The 26,337-nt window shown below is 35.6% G+C and overlaps 1 non-coding gene across 1 annotated transcript in view; it reads right to left on the reverse strand.

Annotated features, from left to right (window-relative positions):
* Positions 1-456: 456 nt before the first annotated feature.
* Positions 457-26,337, reverse strand: part of LOC106128976 (uncharacterized) — a 236,592-nt gene continuing 210,711 nt past the window's right edge. Inside the window, exons 6-7 of the transcript XR_009656993.1 lie at positions 25,741-25,767; positions 457-527 (exon numbers count right to left, since the gene is read on the reverse strand). This is a non-coding gene — a transcript (uncharacterized LOC106128976). The remainder of the gene's footprint in view (positions 528-25,740; positions 25,768-26,337) is intronic.

Below are 26,337 nucleotides of genomic sequence, written 5' to 3' on the forward strand. Positions count from 1 at the left end.
AGTGCCCATTGTAACTTGATACCTCAAGCAAACCAATTTACAGGTATGAATAGGTCTTATTAATTGGTCGAGATGCGGGTTGAAACGCAAATTCGCGTGTTCAATAGTGCGTGAACCGAGTGATTGTTCGTGTCGGTAAGCATGCGTTTTGTTTACGATTCGCCGAATACTTCCTGTTTATAAATTCTTTACCGATATTCGACCTGGAAATAATCCGTAAAACGGAAATTTACTTTGATGTTTCGAAAAGTTTTGAAAAGTGAAATAAAATTGGAGGACGGTTCAGTTTTCATTTCACTGGCTTTTCTTCTTTATTTTACATACAAATATATTATTACATCTACATATATATCTCTTGTGGGGTAGACAGAGCCAACAATCTTGAAAGGCCACGTTCAGTTGTATAGGTACATATATTGTTAAATTAAATAAAAAATCATAACTATGTAATTAAAAAATATACATACCATAAATGTGCTAGAAGTGAGGAAGCTGGCAACACTGCGGGCGAACCGTAGTGACGTCATCTGCAACAAGAACACGCGACGATCAAATTTAAATCAAAAGGGATAGTTTAGGAAGAATCGATTTGAATGAAGTTGATTTCTTATTGTACTCGTAAGTAATAAGAAATGAATTACATTCAATTTCCAACAAAGAAACAATATTTTTCCAGACAATATTTGCAAATTGCGCTCGCCATTTTTCTTTCCACTCTGGTGAAATGCAAATGTTGGGTTCCCACCAGACCTACTATTATGTCCTTAGACCGCATATTTATAACAATTTCATTAAAACCAATCACTAATGTCAGGGAATGTAAGGGTCGCGTCACACTGCCAGCGGATCTGTGCGAGAAATAGTTAAATTTCAAATTATATACGTCTATTTCCCTTGCGGGGTAGACAGGGGCGTCTTGGAAAGACCGAAAGGTCAAATTCAGATTAAATTGTGTAGTAGTAGTTACAAAATGCGTTGAATTATTTTAACTGATTGATTATTACATTGTTACCTACACAATGCGTACTTAATGAAATTCTGTCCGATCCGAAAAGGGTAAGTTCTAAAAATGTTTCATCGACAACATAGAAATATGGTACGTGTGAAATATTTGCATGCACATATAAAATTTATTTTAAGTATATTTTTTATATGAGTAGGTAAGTCAAGGAAAATGTTCTATAAAATTCTCAATTTTTACAATTTATTTGTGAGGTTAATATACATATGTGTGTTACGTGTTTGGTATAATATAGTATTAACCATTTAAAAGTACATATATGAAGATTTGAAGTTTCCTCTTGTTGACCGTCACCCGGCTTGTGTGTTAGAACCTTTATACCAATCAGTACGTAATTACAGGTATTGGACAAGGAGCATTATCCTTTTTCCCAAAGGGTTTTTTTAAAGTATACTTAAATTACTGTTTCAGTACAAATTATTACTTACGATTTGATGACTGGAATTTCTAAGTCGATCAAAACTAATACTTATTACAAAAAATTGTATTTTTGTTAAATGTTTGACACGAATAAACTCAGAAATGACTGGAGAGACATATATTGTGCCGTGTGGTTCCAGGCACCAATATAAAAAAGATTAAGATTCTTAGGATTCTTCTTTAAAGCGATGGGTTAGCAGGCTGTCACTATCTAAATCTCAATTCCATTATTATACCCATTATAGCTGAATGTGGCCTTCCAGTCTTTTAAAGATTGCGGGCTCTATTTACCCCGTAGGAATAAAGACGTGATATGTATAAAAATGTATGTATGTGTATACATACATTTTTTAATATAATAAAATTGCCTGCGACGTTTACTTATATGAAAATTTTAATTCTCACAAACATTTCATCGCAGAAATACGACGAAAAAGACAATTTGCCCAAACTACAAGACGTTCAACTTGAAATGATAAAAAATAAAATTTAAGTGAAAATACTAGAAAAATGTCTGTAATTTTCTATCGCTATAACACCGCAATTTATTTCTGAAGGTTACGCGGGTAACCTTAGTGAAATGAAAAGGTTAAAATTTGGTAGCATATTTTGTGAACGATATTAGAGGTGTCTTGATCACCTTAGAAAGCGAAAAAAAAAAGAAAAAACCTAATGATTGTTGCCACGAGTTGAGGAATGTATGTTTGCTATTTTTTCATATTATTACATATTTGTGACGCGATGTGATTTTTATGTTTGCTAGGTAAGAAGAAGCAATTAAAAATCTTAAATTCGTCAGCTATCATTATCAGTTTACCTCCAAAATAGAACAAAAAACCAACAAATGACACAACTCATTCATCGTTATTATTCACGAAGTCATTTCGCGAAAACGCTCAAAATGAGCGGCGGATACCGCCGACATTTTCGAAATAATAAATGTTCAACAATTTTGAGGTCGCACTCCAGCGAACCCCGAGCATACGTTACCGTCGCCGAAAGCGTTAGAGATTACCCTTTTGACGCGAAGAATTACGCAGGCGTCATTAGTTAAGCCGGCATTGAATAACAAAGCATTTGAAAGGCTCTAGGCTGATGGGGGTTTTGAATGCGCTGGTATTTTCAGTTGGGGAAAATCGTTGGGCAAGTTGGTAAGTTAAAACTTTCGGAGGTTTGTTTGCGGGCGGCCCCGCCCCGGGTCATTATAGCAGTGAGCGTGCTAAAATTCCGCTTAAAAGTAATTTGCCATGTCACTAGTGCCTCGAATTTAGGAAACAGTACCAGTGTTTACAAATGCAAAGCGAAGTGCTCGTAATGACGCCGCTAGTTTGAAAACTGTTTTCTTTAATAATAAAAAAAAGGCGCTTGGGAAAGTTTTTTTTCTGCCGCGACTGACTCTTTTGGTTATTAAAATTGATGAGAATTCTTTTTTTGTTTTTTTGCTCTTGTGTCATTTATTTCATTTGGACGTTGAAGTAAAATAGGACGGGTAAATGGTTTCGTTAACATTGGGATACTCATTGTACTAAGCTTTATTTTTTGTATTATCCTATGGTGTCGTAAGAGGCGACTTTAGCTTTGTTGGAATTGAGATTTGAATCTCAATTCCAACAAAGCTAAACAGCTGAGCGTGGCCTATCAGTCTCTTCAAGACCGGCTCTGTCTGCCCCGCAAGTAACTAACCCGTGACTAAATGAATGAATGAAAAGGATCTTATGATGATACTATTGTCGTCTTGATTCTTTTTAGATGTCATTGTCTATTAAACCATTTTCTCGTGTGTTTAGGTCAGGTTGCAATCTCCTGTCGTTGACGTGACGCGAAAGATGTCTCTATTGAGTACGCCCCCATCTCAATTTAGACTATTTTAGAGCATTCGCGTACAAAAGAACGTATTTCAATCCCGACTCTGAAAGGTTGTAGTCTGCACGTGACTTATTCAACCGAATGAGTAAGAAGGTTTTGCTAAGGAGTTTTTTTTCATACTCACTCATAACACTAGACGTCGCCGTCATATTTCAGATTTTTATATACAAACTGAACTCTATTAGTTGCTCTAGTGCGGTCAACCGGACTAAAAACTACTGCGAATATTTACAGGTTTCATAAATTAACAGGACAATTATAGTCCATTACCTTGACGAACAATCGCAAATTTTATAAATAAAAGATTATTCAAAGAAAATGAAGTAAGGTAAGGAAAATAATGTGACATGTGGCTCCATACATACATAAAATCACGCCTCTTTCCCTGTGGCTCCATGTGGTGACTTTCCCATGGGTGTCGTAAAAGGCGACTAAGCTTACAAACTTAGGATTTCTCTTTTAGGCAATGAGCTAGCAACCTGTCACTACTAGAATCTCAATTCTTTCATTATCCATATCCTAAGGCCTATCAGTCTTCAAGACTGTTGGCTCTATCTGCCCCGCAACGGATATAGACGAGACTAATATAAGTAAACTAAGTAAGTAGGTAACTAAGTAAGTAGGTACCTAGTAAATTTCAGAGGTTTGCGCCACCCAATCTGAACTTGACCTTACAGTGCGTAATGTAACGTTAAAGTACGCCCTTTGAAGGAGACGTGACGTATATCGCAGGCCAGGGTTGCCATTCCGACATTTTATTTTCATAGTGTTTACCTACTTTGTTCTTTATCCGGCCCGTTTGTCGGCCTTCCGGTGACCTGATCAAAATTTATTGCGATGTTTGTGAATATTTACTTTAGATCTGCAGTCTTTATATACTAGGTAGGTACGAATATTGAGAAATATTTATATAGTGATAATGACACGTATACCACAGGTATGGATCGTTGTAATTTGTAATTGTAACATCTTCATTGCACAGAAATTAACACAGTTATAGAATAGAATAGAATAGAATAGAATAGAATAGAATAGAATAGATTTATTTTCAAAATTGGATACAAGGTATCACTTATTGACGTCACATAACTTAAATCTAATTATAACTACTACCGCTTCCAAAGCGCATGTGTAGAAGAAGCGGCGGAACAAACTACACTGCAGCATTTTCATAGGACGTCAATTTACAAATATAGATCTCTTAAATCTAAATCGTGGACGAATGCACATTGTCTACATTAAAAAACATGTATGAATGTAGAACTGATTATGTCAATACGAATATTTCGTCAAATAAAATAAATATAAAATAAAATATATAAAATAATATAAGAAAGCTTGTGAAAGAAATAAATCACTTGCAATGACTTATCCCATGAAGGAGTCTCTCCCACCACAAGTACTAGAAGTCTTTTTAAGAAACGTCACTCAACAAATATAAACAATACTCATTTGGAATAAATACCTACATTCGAAATTATTGGACCGATTTTAAAAGTACTTTTACTGAATAGCTGAAGTTTTAAGTTTCTTTCAAGATTTAGTATCAAAATACCATGACAATCGTGATGAAAAAGCATTTTTAAAACTAAAATGTTGGAATAAATATTCTTTAATCAATCCTAATCCTCCACAGCTAAATCAGCTTACTTACCTTCCTCATTTCTCTTTCATATTTTCGCCAGAGAAAATGTTAATGCAAATATTTTAGACAATAGCTTTTACGATTATATTGCCCTTGGCTATTTGTTGCTGACGCCGGTATAAGCCGGGTTTATGCCCGGTTATACCCAGGAATCCGGGATATTGCAAGGAACTAAGCAGTGACGGCTCCAGACAAGTTTTGCAGCGGGGCAAGTTTCAACTAGGGCGCCGCCCCTTTTGCTTAACGTGTGCTTACACGGGCGATCATTAGATTATCATGATAATGATCTTGAGCCACTCACGGCCTAAAATTAATTATCTTAGTTGCTTAAGAAGGAGTCAGATCTTCGGAGACCTTCCATTTCTGAATCGTGATCTCAGAAGATCTTATACAGAGCTACTGCCGTCTGACCTCCGTGTCCATTTTGGGATCCTCATCCAGTTTAGATTATGGTTTCTAAGTCTAATTTTATCGATCGGTAACAACTAATATTATTAAAAAGTTACCAAAAAAAAATCCGTTTAAACATCGCAAGAAAAAAAATGGAAGGATGACTTCATTAAAAACTAAGTCTTTTTTAACAACTGAGGCGTCTCCCATGTCTCAGCGCCCAAAGTACTTACCTTATTCGCCATTGGTAGAGCCGGTCCTAGAGCTAAGTTCAAATGAGTGTTGCGCTGGGTTCAGGGTTGCCAGCTACGAAGCGTCGAGATAAAATATAGCAACATTGGCTTTGTGAAAAATTACGGTTATTTTATGCATTGGATAAACATTTCCGTTTATATTTTTATTTTGTGGTCGTTGATTTTCATCGAGTTGTGTGCGAATCCGCGAATGTAGAACTAAATTTCTAACGATTTTTGATACAAATATATACAAACATACAATGTTGTAATATATTTTAATGTCAGGAAACAGCGATGTATGTAAAAAGTGCGATGTTTGTTATTGTTTCGTTACCTGTAGAGGTAAAATTTGCATCTTTCTGTGAATGTCGAAACAGGTTCCTAAAATACAAAATAACTAAATTGTTTGCAAAGCTTTTTTACTTAAACTTAAAGTTCATGTTTGTTTTTAGCGTATACCTCTTCCATGAATGATCTCTTTTAGCAAAATTTCTAGTGAAGCGTCAAAAATATTATTTTTCCGGATATTTGACAGCTTGTTACTGTCTGTTACATTAATATGGTGCAACCCACACTAAGTGAAGTAAATCACATATTTATTGCACATTTACTCATTAATCTGGTGGTATTACGTAATTAGCAATCCGATTATTGCGATTCGATACAAACTACAAAGACCATAATTCAATCAGCGACTTTAATACAATTAAAACTCATTTCACAGCGTTCGTTTCAAAGACGCAAAAATGTTTGCTTACCAAGAACAATACGCGGGTGTAAATAGAATATAAGCTATTATGTTTCCAAAACAAAAGCGGAATAGTACGTAATCACCGGATCTCGTGTATCAGCATTGTTTTTATCAGGAATCCCGGTTTACGGGGCACCGGCGGATCCCGCAATCCCGCAAATTAACCCGCGCGACTGGAGGTGATCCCTAATTTTCAGATACATCTCGGGAATAAATAGGGGATTAGGGCGGGGCGCGTAAATAACTTTGCGTCACGGCAGCAGGCTACCAGGAGATAAGGTGCGGTGGAATTGCGCTGTTGAGATCCTTGCGAGGCGTGTGGTTCTAATTACGGGAGGTAGCGATTTACAATTTTTTTTTGCTCTTTGGTTTCAGAACTTTGGTTGCCACACTTCCCGGCATTAATGGGAAAAAGAAGAGTGGTCCTACCACTCCATCTCTTTCCCATGGATGTCGTAAAACGCGACTTAAGGATAGGCGTATAGACTTGGAATTCTTCTTTTAGGCGATAGGCTAGCAACCTGTCACAATTTGAATCTCAATTCTATAATTAAACCAAACAGCTGAACGTGACCTATCAGTCTTTTCAAGACTGTTAGCTCTGTCTACGCCACAAGGGGTATAGACTTGATTATATGTATTAATGAACTTTAGAAAATCACATCCGTTTAAAAAATGGGGACTAAGTGTGACCACACCATATATGACCCTTTGCACCTGTTGGTATTTGCGATAATATATTAGATTGTGCATGTAGAACTTGAAGTTTTTCCTTTCAAATGTTATTGTCATACTGAATAACAAAATCATCAGAACTATCCTGAATCCTGAAGTATCAAATCTTTAATGTTCTGAAACAATGATGATTAAGTGCATAAGCAATGAAGAGCACGAAGCAAGAACGAGAAGAGACGCAAAAAGGAACATCCAAGTCTTTCAGACTTGTTTATAACGAAGCAAGATGAGAATGGTTTTCTGAAGTTTATTACCACTCCAAGGTTAATCCCCACATTACACCTTGTAATATTACAAATCGCTTCAGGCTATTACCTGAATCCCCGACCATACTGTTACTGTCTCAAGTGTTACTGTATGAGTTACAACGGCTTTTTGTCTCTCACAAAGGGCTTTTAGCGAGAATACTAGAAACTGCGTGTACGCAGATAGGCTATTGTTTGTAAAGTTACGAGGTGAAATGTTATGGGGGTGTCGCGGTGTCTATAATGTGCAAAGTTGGCGGTAGAAATGTTTGGCTTGGACGATTATGAGGTGAGAGCGTTGTTAACAATATGAACGAACGCGTTCCCTGAGAATTTATTAGATACATGTTTTTCTTTGTACAGTAAAAAAACTGACCAGATAGTTCCAAAGTTAAAAAGGTATGTATTTTTGGGGAGATAATAAACAAACGAACTATGCAGGTACATACCTATAATGAGTTTTCAACGGCTTTTGTTAATCCGTTCGAATTTAAAAAGCAAAATATTTTTTTTATTGAAAACCATGACTGGCCAAACAGAACATGAAAATGGAACAATGTACCCAACATTCGAGAGTAATAAAAAAAAATAACCTAAAAGCGAATATGAAAAAAAATATGTTGCGTTCTATATTCAAAAAAAGATACTCTCAGTGTAACAATTAAGTATCATAAAGAATAACATGGGCCAAGCGGTTGTTTGCAAGAGGACATCACATAAACTTGGCTAACCTCTGGATCCAGCACACTGTTAAACGGTCGTGAAGATAAATCCTTGGATCAGAGCGTTAGCATGGAACGTCTTCTTTAACTAGAATGCGCATTATCAACTGAAAATTGTAAGTAGAATTCAAATAATACAATTTAATAGTTGTAAGCAGAGATGTTCGTTTATTGAGTAATATAGAGATTATACGCTCAGATTAATTTGAAACAATACGTAAATTATAAACGCTGCCATATCCCTTTTTAAAGTCAATAACGCGATAGCTATACACTTGGAATTATTCTAATAGGCGATGGACATGCAACTCAAGATTACTATAAATAACATACATACATATGGTCACGTCTATATCCCTTGCGGGGTAGACAGAGTCAATAGTCTTGAAAAGACTGAATGGCCACGTTCAGCTATTTGGCTTAATGATAGAATTGAGATTCAAATAGTGACAGTTTGCTAACCCATCGCCTTAAAAAGAATCCCAAGTATGTAAGCCTATCCCTTAGTCGCCTTGTACAACATCCATGGGAAAGAGATGGAGTGGTCCTATTCTTTTTTGTATTGGTGTTGGGAACCACACGGCACTATAAATAATTTTAACACTTCACTGAAAATTGCGCGCTCTACGTAAGATTGGAACTCCATACCCAGTATTAGCTGGTCGCCACTCACTAAGGTTTACAGCCGATCGCGATAGGTCTTCAGTCAGTTCAGTTGCACCTAGTTCTTTGCAAAAGATCTTTTTAGATATAAATGGAGTTAAAAAGACATCGGTTTATATGCGATTTAGGAGTATTGATAGGTGAAAATATATTACCGGTGAACGGTTAAGGAGTTATTATGTATTGAGGATTAATGTATGTAATTTGCTTTGTAAATTAGTATTATTTATATATGAAATCTTTTTAAGTATGCGCCTAAGTTTTTCTGTTTAAGATCATTTGTACACTTCAGAAGTTCTGTAAAAAAAAAAATAACAAATTGCTTTCTTATATAAAGAACAAGCTGAATAAAATAGTTTCTGTCTAGATTTTTTGTAGAAGAATGAAAAAAAAATGATAAAGAATTTCCTTATCTCCCTAAAAATCCAATTTTGTTTTCCATTGCAAATACAATTGAAGTATAATTTATTGTTTCAATATCTTTAACTCAACTTCACATTTGATTGTCGGAGGGCCTCCGAAGTGCCCTTCGTTACAATTGAACTCCCAAGGGCCATCTTATATTATCCCGAGTGAGGACGAATTGACGAAAATCCGCTATATCTCGTTCCGAAAAATACTTGATAAAATAAAAAATAATAACCAGAGTATCTAGGCGTTACTTTTGCCTAAAGTAATCATGATTCATACATACATACATATGGTCACGTCTATATCCCTTACGGGGTAGACAGAGCCAACAGTCTTGAAAAGACTGAATGGCTACGTTCAGCTATCTTCTAAGTAATCATGATATGCACTTATAATAACATCTTTATCCCTAACGGGGTAGACAGAACTCAGAGTCTCGAAAAGACTTAAAGGTCACGTTCAGATGTATGACTTATTAAAGGAATTGAGATTCCGACAGTGACAGGTTGTTAGCCAATCGCGTAAAATAATAATCCTAGAATTATTAACCACTAGCTGTGCCAGCGACTTCGTCCGCGTGGAACAGTTATTTTGGGCATCATTGAAGCCCTCAAGGATGAATAATTTTCTTTGCTCCTTAGCGTTGCAGCGTGATGTTATATAACCTAAAGCCTTCCTCGATAAATGGTCTATTCAACGCAAAAATAATTTTCAATTCAAACCAGTAGTTCCTGAGATTAGCACGTTCAAACAAACAAACAAACTCTTCTGTTTATAATATTATAGTATAGATTTCAGTTGATTGAGTTTTACGAGAGAAGAAGCTGGTACACTCCAATCACAAAGTTTATACATTGCTACCTCGGAAACATTCAAAAGATACATACATACATATTATCACGTCCATATCTCTTGCGGGGTAGACAGAGCCAACAGTCTTGAAAAGACTGATAGGCCACGTTTAGCTGTTTAGCTTAATTATAGAATTGAGATAAATTTGCTTATTCCCTTACCTGCCTTTACGACATCCACGGAATGATGGAGGTCCTATTCTTAGAGTAATTTTAACGCCAACAAATCTAAGACCAAAGTACAGAACTTCACACGGCTGCCGCGTGAATCACACTCGGTGATTCGACCATTCTTTGAGCCCTACAATTGATATATTACCTTCCCCCCCTCCCCCCCACTCGCCGCGTGGCAGACTGCGCTAATGGCCACCACTTGAGGAAGGCGCTCTATAAAGAACCTTTCGAAAACTTACCCATTGTTAAGGTGAGTACATACTAGGTACGCATATGAGTACTTAGATATATAGGAACATTTTGAAGTGTGAGTGTAAAAAAATGCATAGGACCACTCCGTCTCGTTCCCATGGATGTCGTAAAAGTCGACTAAGGGATGGGCCTATAAACGTGGGAGTCTTTATTTTAGGCGATGGGCTAGCAAACTATTGTCTCTATTTGAATCTAAATTCTATTATTAAGCCAAGCAGCTGAACGTGGCCTATCAGTCTTTTCAAGAATGTTGGCTCTGTCTTTCTTGCAAGGGAATAGTCGTGATTATATGTATGTATATCACTATATTGCACTAATTTTAAATCTAAAGTTCTTTTTGCATATTGGTATTTGAAAGTGTGACAGGTAAATTTATTTTTACATATATAAAAATAATTTTCGAATATATAACATTGTATGAATTGGGATTATTATGTAAGCATGGAATTATTATAGCTGTGTATTAAATTTCTAGTAAATTAGAAAAAAAAGAGTTAATTAAAGTCCCCTTTTCCATCATTAAGCCATACAGTCTAACAGACCGTTGTCTCTCTCTATCCCGTAAGACGTGATTATACTTATGTATGTAAAAAACCCTATGGTAATAAGTGTGCTACAGTCTACGAGTCAGTCTTGATATAAACTCAGTAATTCGATTAATTCAAGACAACATCTCAAGTAAGAGTAGGTATTCTTATTAAAACTTACCTACAGCGTAGGTAATGAATTGAAAAACTTTGATTAAAACGACTCTCACTTGACTAAGAATAAAGTGTTTACAAATTAAACTGTGCTCTTTTACATAATAACATTAAAGAGTAAAGTTGGATGTTTTGGTGTAATCTCAAAGTTGTCCAATCTCTTCCAAAAATTAGAAAAAGTTATTTAGAAATTTTTAATCAGGGTCTTAGGGGCATATCATTGTATTTTTAACACTACCGTCTAAGAGTTTGTTATACATAAGCTCACATTACACGTGTTCATCGTAAACGGGGTAGACAGAGCATATAGTCACATGCCCTAAAAATGGAAATGAGAAATAGTTGCTACATAGTTACATCGTCTAAAATAAAGGGTATCCTTAAGTCTTTTCATTGGTATCATTAAGAAGAAACATATAATAAATATTCAGACAGATATGTATAACGGGAAAAGCATCTGTTTACTATTTATTTAATCAAAACTACACAATTTATAAATAACGTAAAATATTTTTATTTTTCTTTTCTCTCTTTTAATAAAAAATATAATAAATAGTTTGAATACTGGTCTAAAAATATATTACAAAAATACGAAAAAAAAACAAAGTAATCACAACATTTCTCATTTATCGGTAAACAATATAACTCCCACACTTGTATTTGAATAAAATATTCAAATCGAATTCAGAACAACACTAAAATAATTGTTATTAACTGTTTTTCTCAAAAGCGTTAGGAACCCCTTCTTGGTATTCATTGCACGTCTAGCTACAGCGGTATATTGAAAAACGCGTGCATATTACGCAATGTAATACACTGTTATTCAAATTATTATGCGCGAATAGTAATGTGTGGTATACGTACATGATTATTAATATCACTCAGTATAAGGTTACATACATACATAAAGTCACGTCTATATCCCTTGCGGGATAGACAGAGCCAACAGTCTTGAAAAGGGCAAACTGCGTGTGGCTTTATGATGGAATAGTGACAGGTTGCCAGCCCATCGCTTACAAGAACAATCCCAATAATCCCTTAGTAGCCTTTTACGACACCCTAGTAAAAAGGTTAGATATGAATAGAATGTTTTGTATAGTGCACCTTATTGTAAGACTGATGACTAAATTACACGTATTTAACACGTCAATTACATATGTATAATATCACGTCTATTTGCCATGCGGAGAAGACACAGCTAACAGTCTTGTAAAAGACTGAAAGGCCAAGTTCAGCTGCACGGCTTAATAATGGAAATTGAGCAGTTAATTAATGCATTAGCAAACAAATGTGAAACAATTGGCATCTGTTGTTACAAAGTCAATATGTTTGTGAAGTGAAGCGAAGCGCGACTGTGTTGACACAAATCCAGGGTTCTTGTGTGGATTGTGTTAGTGACATATTTTTTAATACATACATAAATATAGTCCCGTCTATATCCCTTACGGGGTAGACAAAGCCACCAGTCTTAAAAAGACTGATAGGCCACGTTCAGCTTTTTGACTTCATGATAGAATTGAGATTCAAATAGTGACAGGTTGCTAGCATATCGCCTAAAAGAAGAATCCCAAGTTTATAAGCCTAACCCTAAGTCGCCTTTTACGAACTTTTTATAACGGTTCCCGGCATTAATAAAAAAAGAATAGAACCATTCCTTCTCTTTTCCGCGGATTTTTTTTCAATGGATAATAAATTATTATTGTTTTTTTATTTACTATGCATTTTAAAACAGTTTAGTTAAGGGGAAAAGACTTATAAACTGGGGAATGGGCTAGCAAACTCTTCTATCTCTTAATCATAATTCCAGTTAAATATAGCCTTCGAGTTTGTGACCATGTTTCGCTAGAAATTCAAGAAATGTTTAGCCTCGACTTGGCTCTGTCTACCCCGTTATGAATACAAACCTGTTAGCGTATGTTTTAACTGTCTTGAAAAATTCGGGTTTACGAACGTCGCATGTTTTACATTAAAATCAATATGTCAAGTTTTTTTAATATACCTAGTTTAATCAGTTCATTTATTTAGGGTCAAATGTTATTTCGACTCGACTCGACTATAAAAAGATGGATATCAAACCCGATACCTTATGACATGTTACAGGCAAAAGCGTACATTACTATAACACGGAGGACTTACTTTTAATTTAGATCCCGATATAGTTTAATTCAAAAAGTAAGTCCAAACAAGTTGAAACCGAAAGTCCTAGCGGTATTTATCAAAAACATAATCGCGCACAAACTCTGAGAGTTCAACCTCATTTCAAAACTCCCGGACTAATGAACCTGGCAAACAATAAAACTGCACTAAAAGAAAGCTGGGAGTTTGTTTCGAAATTCAGAAGAATAACATTTTGCGTCTCAGCTCCCGGACTAAAAGTATGACCGCTGGGAAATCAGAGGTGGCTGATACGGCATATACCAACAAATTTAAATTTGTTACATCTGGTTATATAATCTGCATTTTTAAAGCTAGGCTTTGCTAGGCTTTCTAAGGCTAAGGTGGGAAGCGGATAATAGAATGGACGTTAATTTAATTCAAAATGTGGGAATTTCTTAAAATGAAAAATTGAAATTTTTTTTCAACTCAGATAATTTACTACATTCTTGAATTCCATCAAAATCGGTCTAGTAGTTTAGCCGTGAAAGCGTTACAGGTACACAGACGCACTTCTGACATAAGTTCAGATAAGTACGGCGATATCAGTGACAAAAGAATAAAAAAAACCATGAACTATAATTTGTATAGGTACAATATATTTCTAGGTGACTGCTTTGATCAGAAGGGAGATGTATGTGTGTGTAAAGTTCTTATTGCCTTAGTCCGCTCTAACGACCTTCTGAGGAAAGAGACGGAGTAGTCTAATACTCGTATATTTTAGTAAGAATTCAGTACACTCTAGACTGTGTCTTAAAGGACACGTCTTTAAAATGATTGCCTCTCTACAGAAGACAATTTACCAAATGTATTGTGTGATCTCGCGAGTACGAATGTGGATTGCGTTCGTGGAAATTTGGGGGGAAACATTGTCTCGAAAGAGGTGGAATGGTTAGCTGTAAATATTGTCATGAACAACGCTTTTCATGGAATAATACTTAGGAAAGACAATGGTATTTGAAAAAAGAAAACAATAGTTAAACGAAAAAATAAGATTTAGCCAAAGATATCAAGGAATTTCATAAAAATGTAGTAGATGTAAATGTAGCTAGATGTTGTTCATAGGATTCTTTTTTGGCTTTTTTACATACATACATATAGTCACGTCTATATTCCTTGCGGGGTAGACAGAGCCAACAGTTTCCGAAAGACTGAATGGCCACGTTCAGCTATTTTGGCTTTTTGTCGACGACAATTATTTTGTTTTTTTTTATGGTTTTCTGTTGATTCTGATGACAATATTAGAAAGAAATACAAGAAATTAGTTTAAAAGCGTACAAACACAAACGGGAAAAAGTTACTCTTTCTGAATACCCCACCAAAGTCACGGATACAAACTTACATAGCCAACCTCTCGTAACTTATGAAGAAACAAAAATTCAAAACTTCTATTCATTATTATGGTACACTTCAACATAACTTAATAATTGTCATATAAATTAAAACCAAGTTTACTGCCGCTTCCAAAGCGTCAGTGCAAAAGAAGCGGTAACAAACTGTAATGCAGCATTTTTTCAACAACGTCAACTTTACAATTATCCAAATTTATAATAGAAATGTGGATAAACTACTAAGAAATAAAATACAATTTTAATGTCCCATATCGCATCAAAACAAACATACCTAACCAAAAACTCAATGTGATGAGACAATAAATTTGCATTTGCCAGAGTGCGACAAGGTTTTAACACGTTGACATATTTATTACGAAGTCTTACGCGTGGATTTTGATACACACTTCACAACTGAGATGAATTGCGTGTAAATATTTTATATGTACACCCTTGTTCTGCTGTTGTTTCTGCGTTTAACGGCTTGTTCTTGTGTCTTGGGCGTGAAGTGATGTAATATGTTCGTTAAATTCGTTTTCAATTGTTCTTTTTCGTTTTGAACCTTTTTTTTTAAAGACTATATACGATATTTGGACTCTTTTTGATGGCTTGAAGAGACTATGTTAATTTCTAAAGTTTGTTATGGTCTAAAGTGACGTATATTATTATAACAAAAAACGTTGTTTAACTTTCAGGCTTTAATGATATTGATGATGTTCACCTTCACTACATAGCATAAAGCAAGGACACTTCCAACGTTGTCCGTTTGAATGTATGTATAGATCTTAGGAAACTACACAACGGATTTTGATGCAGATTTTAAATAAAGTGCGAAGACGGTGCAGGTATTCCGTAATATATAAGTAAAATAGTTCATTACCTAACAGACCATAAAAAGCTGACAGTTAACGATTATAATAACAGTTCACTTAGAACTGACAGCTTAGGTAGGCCTTTCAAGTATACTATATACACATATAACCATATTCCAGTTCGTCCTTTCATCCGACGACCCAAAAGATTAGAGTCTGCTAACTTATTTCGAGTTCAGTCACGCACGCTGTATTAAGACCTAGACTAAGAGCTCAGACTGTGAAATCTAAACAGTTTCAGCGTCATAAACTTGAACGAAACAGCACATTATTACACGCCATTAATAACAACGAGAAATGCAAATCTTAAATTAAATCTGCTAATCCAATTTAGCTATCTTAAACGTTATCTGCCCTTAATACAGCCGGGTTAAATATGTATGCATCCGAAATTAGCATTTTATCTCTTAGGCGATTTAATATTCATGTATACGACTCAAGCGCATACTAGTTGCATATTGAATTAATTATGAAGCCGCATGACGCTCCCTTTTGTGTGTTTTGCGCAATGACCCTAGTTTATGGTAACGTACTAATTACACGATTTAGATACATATAGTCACGTCTATATCCCTTGCGGGGTAGATTGAGAAAATAGACTTGGAAAAATTGAACAATTCTATCTTAAAGCCAAATAGCTGAACGTGGCCTATCAGTGTTTGCAAGACTGTTAGCTCTGTCTACCCCGCAAGGGATATAGACGTGATTATATGTATGTATGTATAAAAATTGAAGGGCCACGCGTTCAGCGGCATGGCTTTATGATGGAATTGAGATTCAAATAGTGACAGGTTGCTGTTAAAGGATATGTTTGTTTTTCAAGGTAAGGCAATGTGGTGGTTAGTTATGTCACGTGCTAGCTTATTTTTGATTCATTGAAAATTGCTGAAGACATAACAGGTGAGAAGCGTCAGTTACCAAACCAAAAATCAATTAAAAAAATAAATTATAGTCTAATATAAAGATTTACTAATTTAGTTAGCATTCCATAACTATTTGAATTTCAATTGCGTCGTGAAGCCATACAGCTGAATGTGGACATTCAGTCTTTTCGAGACTGTTGTTCGGCTCTGTTCACCCCACAAGGGATATAGACGTGACTTTATATATGTAAGTATGTTTTTCATAATACAAGTCTCCCGATTTACTTGTTTTGGGTTTCCCTTTTTTCTTAAAATTGTGACTCAAAGGAAATAATTGCAGGCCAACTATAAAGGGTGAATCCTACTAATAGTATAAATGCGAAAGTTTGTAAGTTTGTCAGGATGTCAGTATGGATGTTTGTTTCTCTTTCACGCAAAAACTACTGAACCGATTACGATGATTTTTTTTAATGTAGGTAGCTGAAGACCCAGAATAACATATGGGCTACTTTTTATCTCGGAGTTCCCGCGGGATTGATAGGGTTTCCATGCGGACGAAGTCGCGGGCGGCCTCTAGTACATAGTATTTAAAAAAATAATGTAACTTGTAAACAAAATGCTGATCCACTTCCTCTCTGGACCATTAAATGCTGCACCCGACAATGGTTTTAAATCTCCGTACGAGGGACGTAAACAAATTACAAACGAAAACATGAACGGAATGAAACAAAAATATATCCACTCTCATAAATCACATGTTTTCATTCACAGATGCGAAATAATGGTGTATCGTTTTAGCGGGCTCATTTATTTTGAAAAAGCCTTAAAATTTAAAGTTGTGTCAATATTAATTTTTCACCGCATATAGGTCTTTTTCTCAGCTTAAGTTCAAATAATATAGTAGTAGAATTCCAAATTTATTAGTCTATTCCTTAGTCGCCTTTGCTACATCCATGGGGAAGAGTGGTCCTATTCTGAAGTGCCGGGAACCACACGTCACTAGTTTTCTATTATGGCAACACTCAATTTGAGTTGGCGCAAAAAACATTTTTTTAATGTATGATTGTATGCATACTTTAGTCCTGGTAAAGGGTCAGGTCAAGAGTACCCGAAACCGCCGAGCTTGCATGAAGAGAGTTATGAATGTGGATGAAGCGAAGGAAGTATGCAGAGATCATGGCAAGTGGAAAGATGTAGTCTCTGCCTACCCATCCGGGAAAGAGGCGTGATTTTATGATAAATAAATATAATAATAAATATATACGGGACAAATAGCACTGATTGAGTTAGCCTCGAAGTAAGTTCGAAACTTGTGTTACGAGATACTAACTCAACGATACTATATTTTATAATAAATACTTATATAGATAAACATCCAAGACCCAGGACAATCAGAAAAAGTTCTTCTCTCGTCATGCCTTGACCGGGATTCGAACCCGGGACCTCCGGTGTCACAGACAAGCGTACTACCGCTGAGCCACAGAGGCCGTCAATGATGTATGTATGTTAAGTTTGTACATATGTGAGCGGCATAAAATGCTACAATAACCGCCCTCGATATCTTCCCTAATTTGATGGTACCTTAACATACAACGTAGGTATTCACAATTCTCTCAGAGATGTTTGTCGGCTCCCAACACAAAGCCTCGCCCGAGGCTGGTCGTAGCTCAAAAGATGTCTGTTCGTATACAACAGTTTAACGAACGAACTGTTTGTTTAATTCTCTAAAAGGGCAAGCGATTGCGATGTAATTTCTTAGACGCGTAGGTCTGTGTTTTTCTATCATATTTTTTTAAAGGTCTTACGCGTGCCGCTTTTGTTATGTAATGTTTGAAACTAGTAACCCTCCCCGGCTTTGCATGGATAGCATTTATATAAATAAACCTTTTTCTTGGATAATTCTATCTACAATAAAACTGCATTAAAAATCAGGTGTGTAGTTTTAAAGATCTAAGCATACACACAGACAGACGCGAGAAGCGACTTTGCTTTATACTATGTAGTGATCATCGTGTGGTTCCCGGCACCAATAAAAAAAAGAATAGGACCACTCCACCTCGTTCCCATGGATGTCGTAAAAGGCGCCTAAGGAATGGGCTTATAAACTTGGGATTCTTCTTTTAGGCGATGGGCTAGCAACCCGTCACTATTTGAATCTCAATTCTATCATTAAGCCAAACAGCTGAACGTGGCCTATCAGTCTTTTCAAGACTGTTGGCTCTGTCTACCCCGTAGGGGATAAAGACGTGATCATATGTATGTATGTATGTGATGATCGTATATCAGTCAACATACTTGTAAGATTACAACTTATTACTTAAATCTTGTTCCTCTCAGCGTTAGTCACAGTTACATCCTTATCACTCTAGAGAGGACCCTGGATTCATTCCTGACCATGGATCCTGGATTTTACATTAACCGACTCTCATCTAACCTCCGCAACCTTTTGTAGGGGAATCTAACTCGTTTTGTATCATGGTTACACATTTGTTGTTGAATATGCAGGTTTCATCACTTTTTTTTTCTCACCGTAAGAGTTTCAGTTAGAACTTAAACTAATGTCTTATTGGTATGACGAGGTATGGTTTGAACCGGTGCCCCACGCATTACTTACGCATTGAAGTCGGACATCTTAACCGTTCGACAACCGACGCCTTCACAAAAGTAAATACTATAATGACATACGATTTTTTTCTCTAATTAAAGTTAATAATGTGATTAAGAGAAAACATACTGAATCATTGCATTCTCCCTGTCATCCCAATATTATTAAACATATTTTACTCACTTCCTGTTATTCGTTTTAATGTTTTAAATAAATCGTTTTTTTTAATTGCAAAGGAAGATCATCGGAACAGTTTAAACTCAACGCATTCGGATATTTGGATACAGTAATTTAAATATTCGATTCCTTGATTTCGTATTTATTAAAGGAAGTAAAATAAATTGTTAATTACGCTTAAGTTTATTAAACTGAAATGGATGTGGAATGGTATTTCCCAGAAAGATTCAAAATGTGTTTGTCATAAGTCTATGTTTGTATGTATGTATATAGTCTTTTTGATCCTTTTCATTAGGATCAGAAATAGGCCGAATATCACCGAAATCGGTTCAGTAGGTACTTATGAGATTAAGACAAAAAAAATTCAAACCTTTTCACTTTATCCACATCGACACTATTAATAAAGAGAAATGGATTTTTTGGAACGAATAAACTCAAAAATTACTTGACTGATTTTCACGAAATTTTGCATAATGAAAAAATATATCTTCGGGAGGGACATAGGCTACTTATTTAAGTGGAATTTTCCACGGGAGCGAGGCCCCGCGCAAAAGCTAGCACTTAATATTAGTATGGATACGTGGTATACGTAGATACTCGTTTGTCAGCAAGTAAAGTACTTCTTCGCTTTATTTTTAACACGTAAAACTCCAATGTTTGTGTTTTCGTCATGTTTCAATTGAATGAGATTTAAGGGAGGGAAAGTTATTGGATTAAAAGTTGCATGGAGTTTGGCGAAAAAGATACACAATTCGGATCGAGTTTAGAACAGGTTAAGGGTGTGTTATATATGATTTAACGTATAAAAATGAGCCCACAATTTTTAGGTCAATATTATTGTTTGTTCTTTTGGGTGATTACTCGTAAACTTCTACGACTATTACTGCTTTATCCAAGTGCTGATGAAACTTGAGCCGGTTAATCAATGGTGTATACAAACGTATAATGGACGTAGAGACAACATCATTCCACTTGGTACTATCCCTGCATACTTCTTTTGCTTTGGCCGCATTCACCAATCATTTTAACAGAATCTCTTCGGATAAGGATCAGTTCACACCAACGAAGTAACGTAGCGCGACCATTGAAAAACGTGCATCTTTTTCATTTAAATTTTGAGTCGTTCTATAAAAATTTCTTATTTCAGTCTGAACTGACCCTAAGAATCAAAAACCAAAAATTCCCTAGAACAGGGTAGCAAAATTAGGGCGACCGTTCGGCATGGCGACGCGAGGCGTAACTATGTATCGTCAGCTCTCTTTACAGTAGAGTGAGATGCAGAACTAAAGGACACTAAAATGATTACTTCCAGGATTTGGCCTCATATAACCGGAAGGTTGGTAACTCTTGACCACTAAATAAAAACCCACAATGGAAACCGCGCAAAATGTGCCTCTCGATTCTCGATCATGGAATCAATATTTACGTTCATTATCATTCGATCAAAACGGACCTTGCCATAGATGCCGCAATCGTTCCGGACAGGTTAATTAGCATCTGATAGTACTCCGGTTATTACGTTGATATTACGCTAATTGTGGAGAGTTCTCGATTAATGCGGGACCACATTAGGCCGGTGAGTAGGGCTGCCGTTATTTGAAATGCCCGATATACGAGGTATACAAAAACTTACAGTTTCACCTTTATACCTGGGATATTTAGGTAACACAATCTCGGATATTTAGGTAAAATTTAGATGTTTGATGAGAACAACTAGTCCTGATTTATAATTTTTGACAATTAAAACTCTGGACTCGGTAAAAAGATGTGTATTCGATTAACGTTCAAAAAAAGGCGGGAAGTATTTTGTCTTTTTTTTTTACTATGGAAATTGCGCACAGATAACTTATTGGCGCAAACAGTGTTTGAATAATAAAGACAAAATGACTGATACGACAAATTTCATGTCGACATCGCAAACGTTACACAAAGTCATAAGACTGCAACTTTAAGGTCATGATAAATATTGAAGCTCTAATTCAAAATTCAAATTCAAAATTTTTATTCATTATTATAGGATACTTCATTTCGCTTAATAATTGTCAAAACGTATGGTTTAACAACATTGGTTGACGTCAAATAAATTACTTAAAACTAAGTTAACTGCCGCTTCCAAGGCGTCAGTTCAGAAGAAGCGGTAACAAACTGCATTGCAGCATTATAATGATGAAATCCTAAGTTTATTTATCTTTTGACAGTTTATTTTAACACAATTTACAGGTGACCTGGAAGATATCGCTTTTAGTGATAAGGTCGCCTTTTGCAGATTTGTTTTTAATACATGATTGTGAATTTGCTGTAATTTATTATGGTTCAACAAAGAGTTATTCTATTGTATTGTATTTTGTTACACATACACAAATTATCACGCCTATATTCCTTGCGGGGTAGACTAAGCAAACAGTATTGAAAAGACCGAAAATGCCACGCTAAGCTGAATAACCCGATAATGGAACTGAAATTCAAATAGTGACAATATATTAGCCATTCCATTAGTCGCCTTTTACGACATCAATGGTAAAGATATGGAGTGGTCCTATTCAAAAAGCCTGGAATCATACGGCACTTATATTCTTCTAACAAAAAAAACTTACCGAATTAAAATTTCCGGGTTACCACTTTTCCCGGACGGTTAGACTGGAAAACAAAACTAGGAATATCCTGGAAATCTCAGACGGATGGCAGCCCTAGACACAATCACGATGCAAGTAAGTTTGCCCTGGAATTGAAACCGGCATTTGCTCTTAATTTCGTGATAGCAGTAAATACGCTTTTAAAGTCTAAATTGAGGCAAATTTTCATCAAAGAAGCAAATTATCTTCTGGTATCTTTCGTATGAACAAAACGCCAATTTGGAAGCCTCTAGATGGGTCTTGAGAGAAACCCTAAACTTTTGCTAAGACGTACCTACATTAGTTTAAACTGCAACCAATGCGAATCGGATCTGCTTTCCATCAAAAAAGACTATTAACAGGGCCCGTGGGAATTTTTGATAAAAAGTACCGTAAAAGAATAACAAAGACATACTTACCAACTTTCGCATTAAAAAAAATTGTAGCATTTAGGCCTCTAGATCCCAAAGTATAGCAAGGTACAACCCTTAAAGATATTCTCATCTATAAGATTAAAGTGCCGTGTGGTGCCCGGCACCATTACAAAAAAGAATAGGACCACTCCGTCTCTTTCCCACGGATGTCGTAAAAGGCGACTAAGGGATAGGCTTATAAACTTGTGATTCCTCTTTTAGGCGATGGGCTAGCAACCTGTCACTATTTGAATCTTAATTCTATCATTAAGCCAAATAGCTGAACGTAGCCATTCAGTCTTTTCAAGACTGGTGGCTCTGTCAATCCCGCTAGGGATATAGACGTGATCATATGTATGTATAAGATAAAAGCTTTCTCAAATGTTGTTCAGCTGTTGCTAAATTGATGTTGTAAAATTTGAGTCGTATCGCACCGCTCAGCCGCACACTGTTTCAGAAACCGAACAACTTCACTGACAGACATTTATTCCGGCCGATACGGATTTCGGCCATCTCATTCGGAATCCACAACAGGTATATAAATATTTAACACAATCACATAATTTTGCCGCGTAAAATATTCACCCGTCGCTTTTACGTTTTGAATAATAAGGGATTGTTTTAGATACGTTTCGCGTACGACGATGAAAGAATTCACATTCGCTTAGATCAAAATTATAATCATTTATTCCTTGAATATGGTTACAATGTAGGTCTTAAGTATTTAGGTACTGTTTCTGTGAACTCTTATTCTAGCTGTTAAGGCGTAGGAATTATGTACATATATTTTGAATAAGCATCATATAAAAGCTCTGTCTAATTTTGATCATTTTGTCAATATTTCAATATAGATGTATGATGTATGAGAATGTAGATCTTGTAAACAGGAAAGATGGGTTTGTTTGCAATAAAAAAATGGTGATGGGCGATGAAAATTTCTACATATATAAGAATACATACATGAAATCACGTCTGACGGGGTAGCTAGCGTCGAGAGTTTTGAAAAGACTATTTTCTAGCAATCCAGCTGAACGTTGAAGGCCAAGTTGTTTTGTGACTAGTGTGTTCATTAAATCTTAAAAGGTAAAAGTATTATGTACCACTTTTTAGAAAACCTTAACAACCCTAAGTAATATTCGTAATATGTGGGGGAGGAATATTATCATCGGGAAATTACGAAATGCTACTATTACAAGAGGAATCCCAAGTTTGCATGAAGAGAGTTATAATCGGTAAGAAGTAGAAGATAATCGGGACGAAGTGAAAGAAGTATGCAAGTGGAATGATGTACCTAGTCTCTGCTTAACACTCCGAGAAAGAGGCGTGATTTTATGTGTGTAAATATTAAAAATGCCAATGTAAACACGTCTTTATGAAATCTTATGATGGTAATAAAGGCTCATACACCATATAACAATGTAACAAAAGAGGCCGAGGTGTGAGCACTAACAAGTTTAATCTGTCTACTTAAAAGCGGGCTTTTTGCACCTGAACGGGTGTTTTTAACGAATTTACCGCCCCCGTTAGCGAGCTTCGTATCTGTTAATTTACTTACTCTACGGAAGGCTCTAATGGGAGGGCTTTTCTCGCAATTAGCCACAATTAAGATACTTCGACTGGATGTACGACGTAAGACGTTGTCCTGTCTGCGGCGGACGTTTTTGTTCTTATGTTGATAAGTTTGATAAGTGAAATCAGTTAAAAACGTATGTTTTACAGATGATTTATGAATGAATGAAAAGTTTAATTAATGAATATTAATTCAAAAACAAGGCTCATAGTGTGTATTGTATAGGTAGTAGGTATCATCGTTACTAAGCATACGAGTATTAGAAAATGTAGGTAAGAACTAGTCATTTGAAAAGCACGAGAAGTTAGTATGCAGCAAGTGACAGGCTAAATCTATTTCAAAGCGTTATTTGATGTGTTAATACTCGCCATGTGATATCTTTATCCTTGCTATGTTAACATTTACAGCTTTAGTCGTACGAGTATTTGAGACCAAGCGTCCGCTTACCTAACATCAACAGCCGCCATTTGATTTAGTCTTTTTTATTTATCTATCTCGTGTTTAGTAAATTTCTCACCTAGCTAGAACGACGTCTTATATTGAAAGCTCAGCGTCTGCTTCGACAGCCACCGTCTGATCTACATTTTATTTATTGTGTGTAAATGTCTTATCTACCTACGAAGATGTCTTACATCGTGCGATGAATAAAAGGAAATACCTCGGGAGTGCCTGCGATTCCAAATCGATTCGTCGATGCGTCGGATGCCGTATCGGCTTCTTGGGAAAACAGATTCGTTTCGTAATTAAACGTCCTTAATTTACTCTAAGCCGGTTAAGGGATAATAACTCGGCGCGCTCCGTCGGTTTTGTTTACAAAGATGTTGAGCGCGGATTTCTTTACCGTACTGTAAAAACGAATGTTTGTTGAAAGTGAAAACATTTGTATTTTTGTTTGTAATGTAAGGACTAGAAAACTACAGGATCGAAATTGATGAAATTTGGCTCGGTGATAGACAGAAGTAACATTTTTACCATTTTTTGGAAATTTTATCAGGAGAAGTTTTAGAAATGAATTATTCGAATATTTTATGTCGTTAGGTTACAAACGTTCTTTTAACTAGATTTTACACACATCATTTTAGCACAGTCCAACTAAATTCTTCTTTTAGCCAGTAGATTTTCTTAAACTTCACATAATCATACATAAGTTGTATGTAGTATAAGTATGTTTATTTTATATGGAGTATATATATCTGTAGTCATACTTATGTATGTAAACTATCATATGTAAGTGTATTAAGTAACCCATTATTCATATTTATATTATTTTTTCTTTTACATCTCAGTTTGTTCCAAGGGTTCGACTGGCAGAGAATACCTTGTAGCATTAAGTCCTCCTGTTGTACATTTTACGTGCATAAAGTTAAAATAAATCATATAATTCTTCAGTCAACTAATATATAAAATACTAAACATACCATTATCTAAGAAAAAAAAAAAAACATATTTGCGTTACATTCCTCAAAAGAGGTTTGAGATAAAAGGTAGTACTTCCTATATAGCGTTTCCCATCTTCACGTGAACAACTTACGTTAGAAATCTCACCGCATTTCCCTATAAATAAACCCTTCTCCCACAACGTCGCCGACGCCATATAAAAATCTATGAATTTCAAGCGTTTTCTATCAACGCTGGAGTATTGTTTTGTATTAAAATAAGTTGTTGGTGTTTGCACCTAGTAAGTAATGTAAAACATATTTTACTACAGGAAAACAAAAAGTTTTATGAATTACTTACATATAGTCAAGTCTATATCTCATGCGGGGTAGATAGAGCCGACAGTCACTCAATAAGACGGAAGACTACGTTACAGGTAAAATGAAATGGCTTCATAATGGAATTGAAATTCAAATCAGTGACAGGTTGCTAGCTCATCGCCTACAAAAAAAACCTAAGTTTTAAGCCTTTCCCTTAGTCGCCCTTTACGATATCCATGGGTTTGTTACGGAGTGGTCCTATCCTAAAGTGCTGGGAACCACTCGAAATGGATCGAAGTAAATAGAAGGATGTAGTCAACCCATCCGAGAAAATGTTGTTAGGAATAGTATGATGTGTCTTACCTTTAGAAAAGATGTGGGTGTTGAATTCTGTAACAAAAACAAATAGGTATATAATTAGTATTGAAAGGAGAATAAAATTAAAACTTATCAGCTTAGCGAAAAATTTATCGAAATTGTTGCCAGTAATCATACATACATACATACGTAAATTTAATCACGTCTATATCACTTGCGAGGTAGACAGAGCCGACAGTCTTGAAAATACTGGTGGGCCACGTTCAGCTATTTGGCTTTAACATAGAATTGAGATTCAAATAGTGACAGGTTGCTAGCCCATCGCCCCAAAATAAGATCGAAGATCGATTAAGAATAATCGATTTCTGACAACAACTTCGCTAAGTGCTATTTATATATGTTTTTTTAATTAACCAGCCAAACTTATTTAAACATAAGTAAAAATATTTTTAAATCAAGAGAATAAGGAGTTTATATCAAAGTTAATTTTTTTAGGGTTGATGGTGCCAAATCTTAAAGCAAACATTAAAAAAAGTTTAATAATAGGAAGAGGAAGACCAAGAATAAAATATTTTCATCAAATAAAGCAAAAAGTAAACGTTACACAATACTAACCAATAAAAAAATTAAAGAGAAAGGAAA

Source organism: Amyelois transitella, chromosome 2, assembly GCF_032362555.1.
Source record: "Amyelois transitella isolate CPQ chromosome 2, ilAmyTran1.1, whole genome shotgun sequence".
Lineage (NCBI taxonomy): Eukaryota > Metazoa > Arthropoda > Insecta > Lepidoptera > Pyralidae > Amyelois > Amyelois transitella.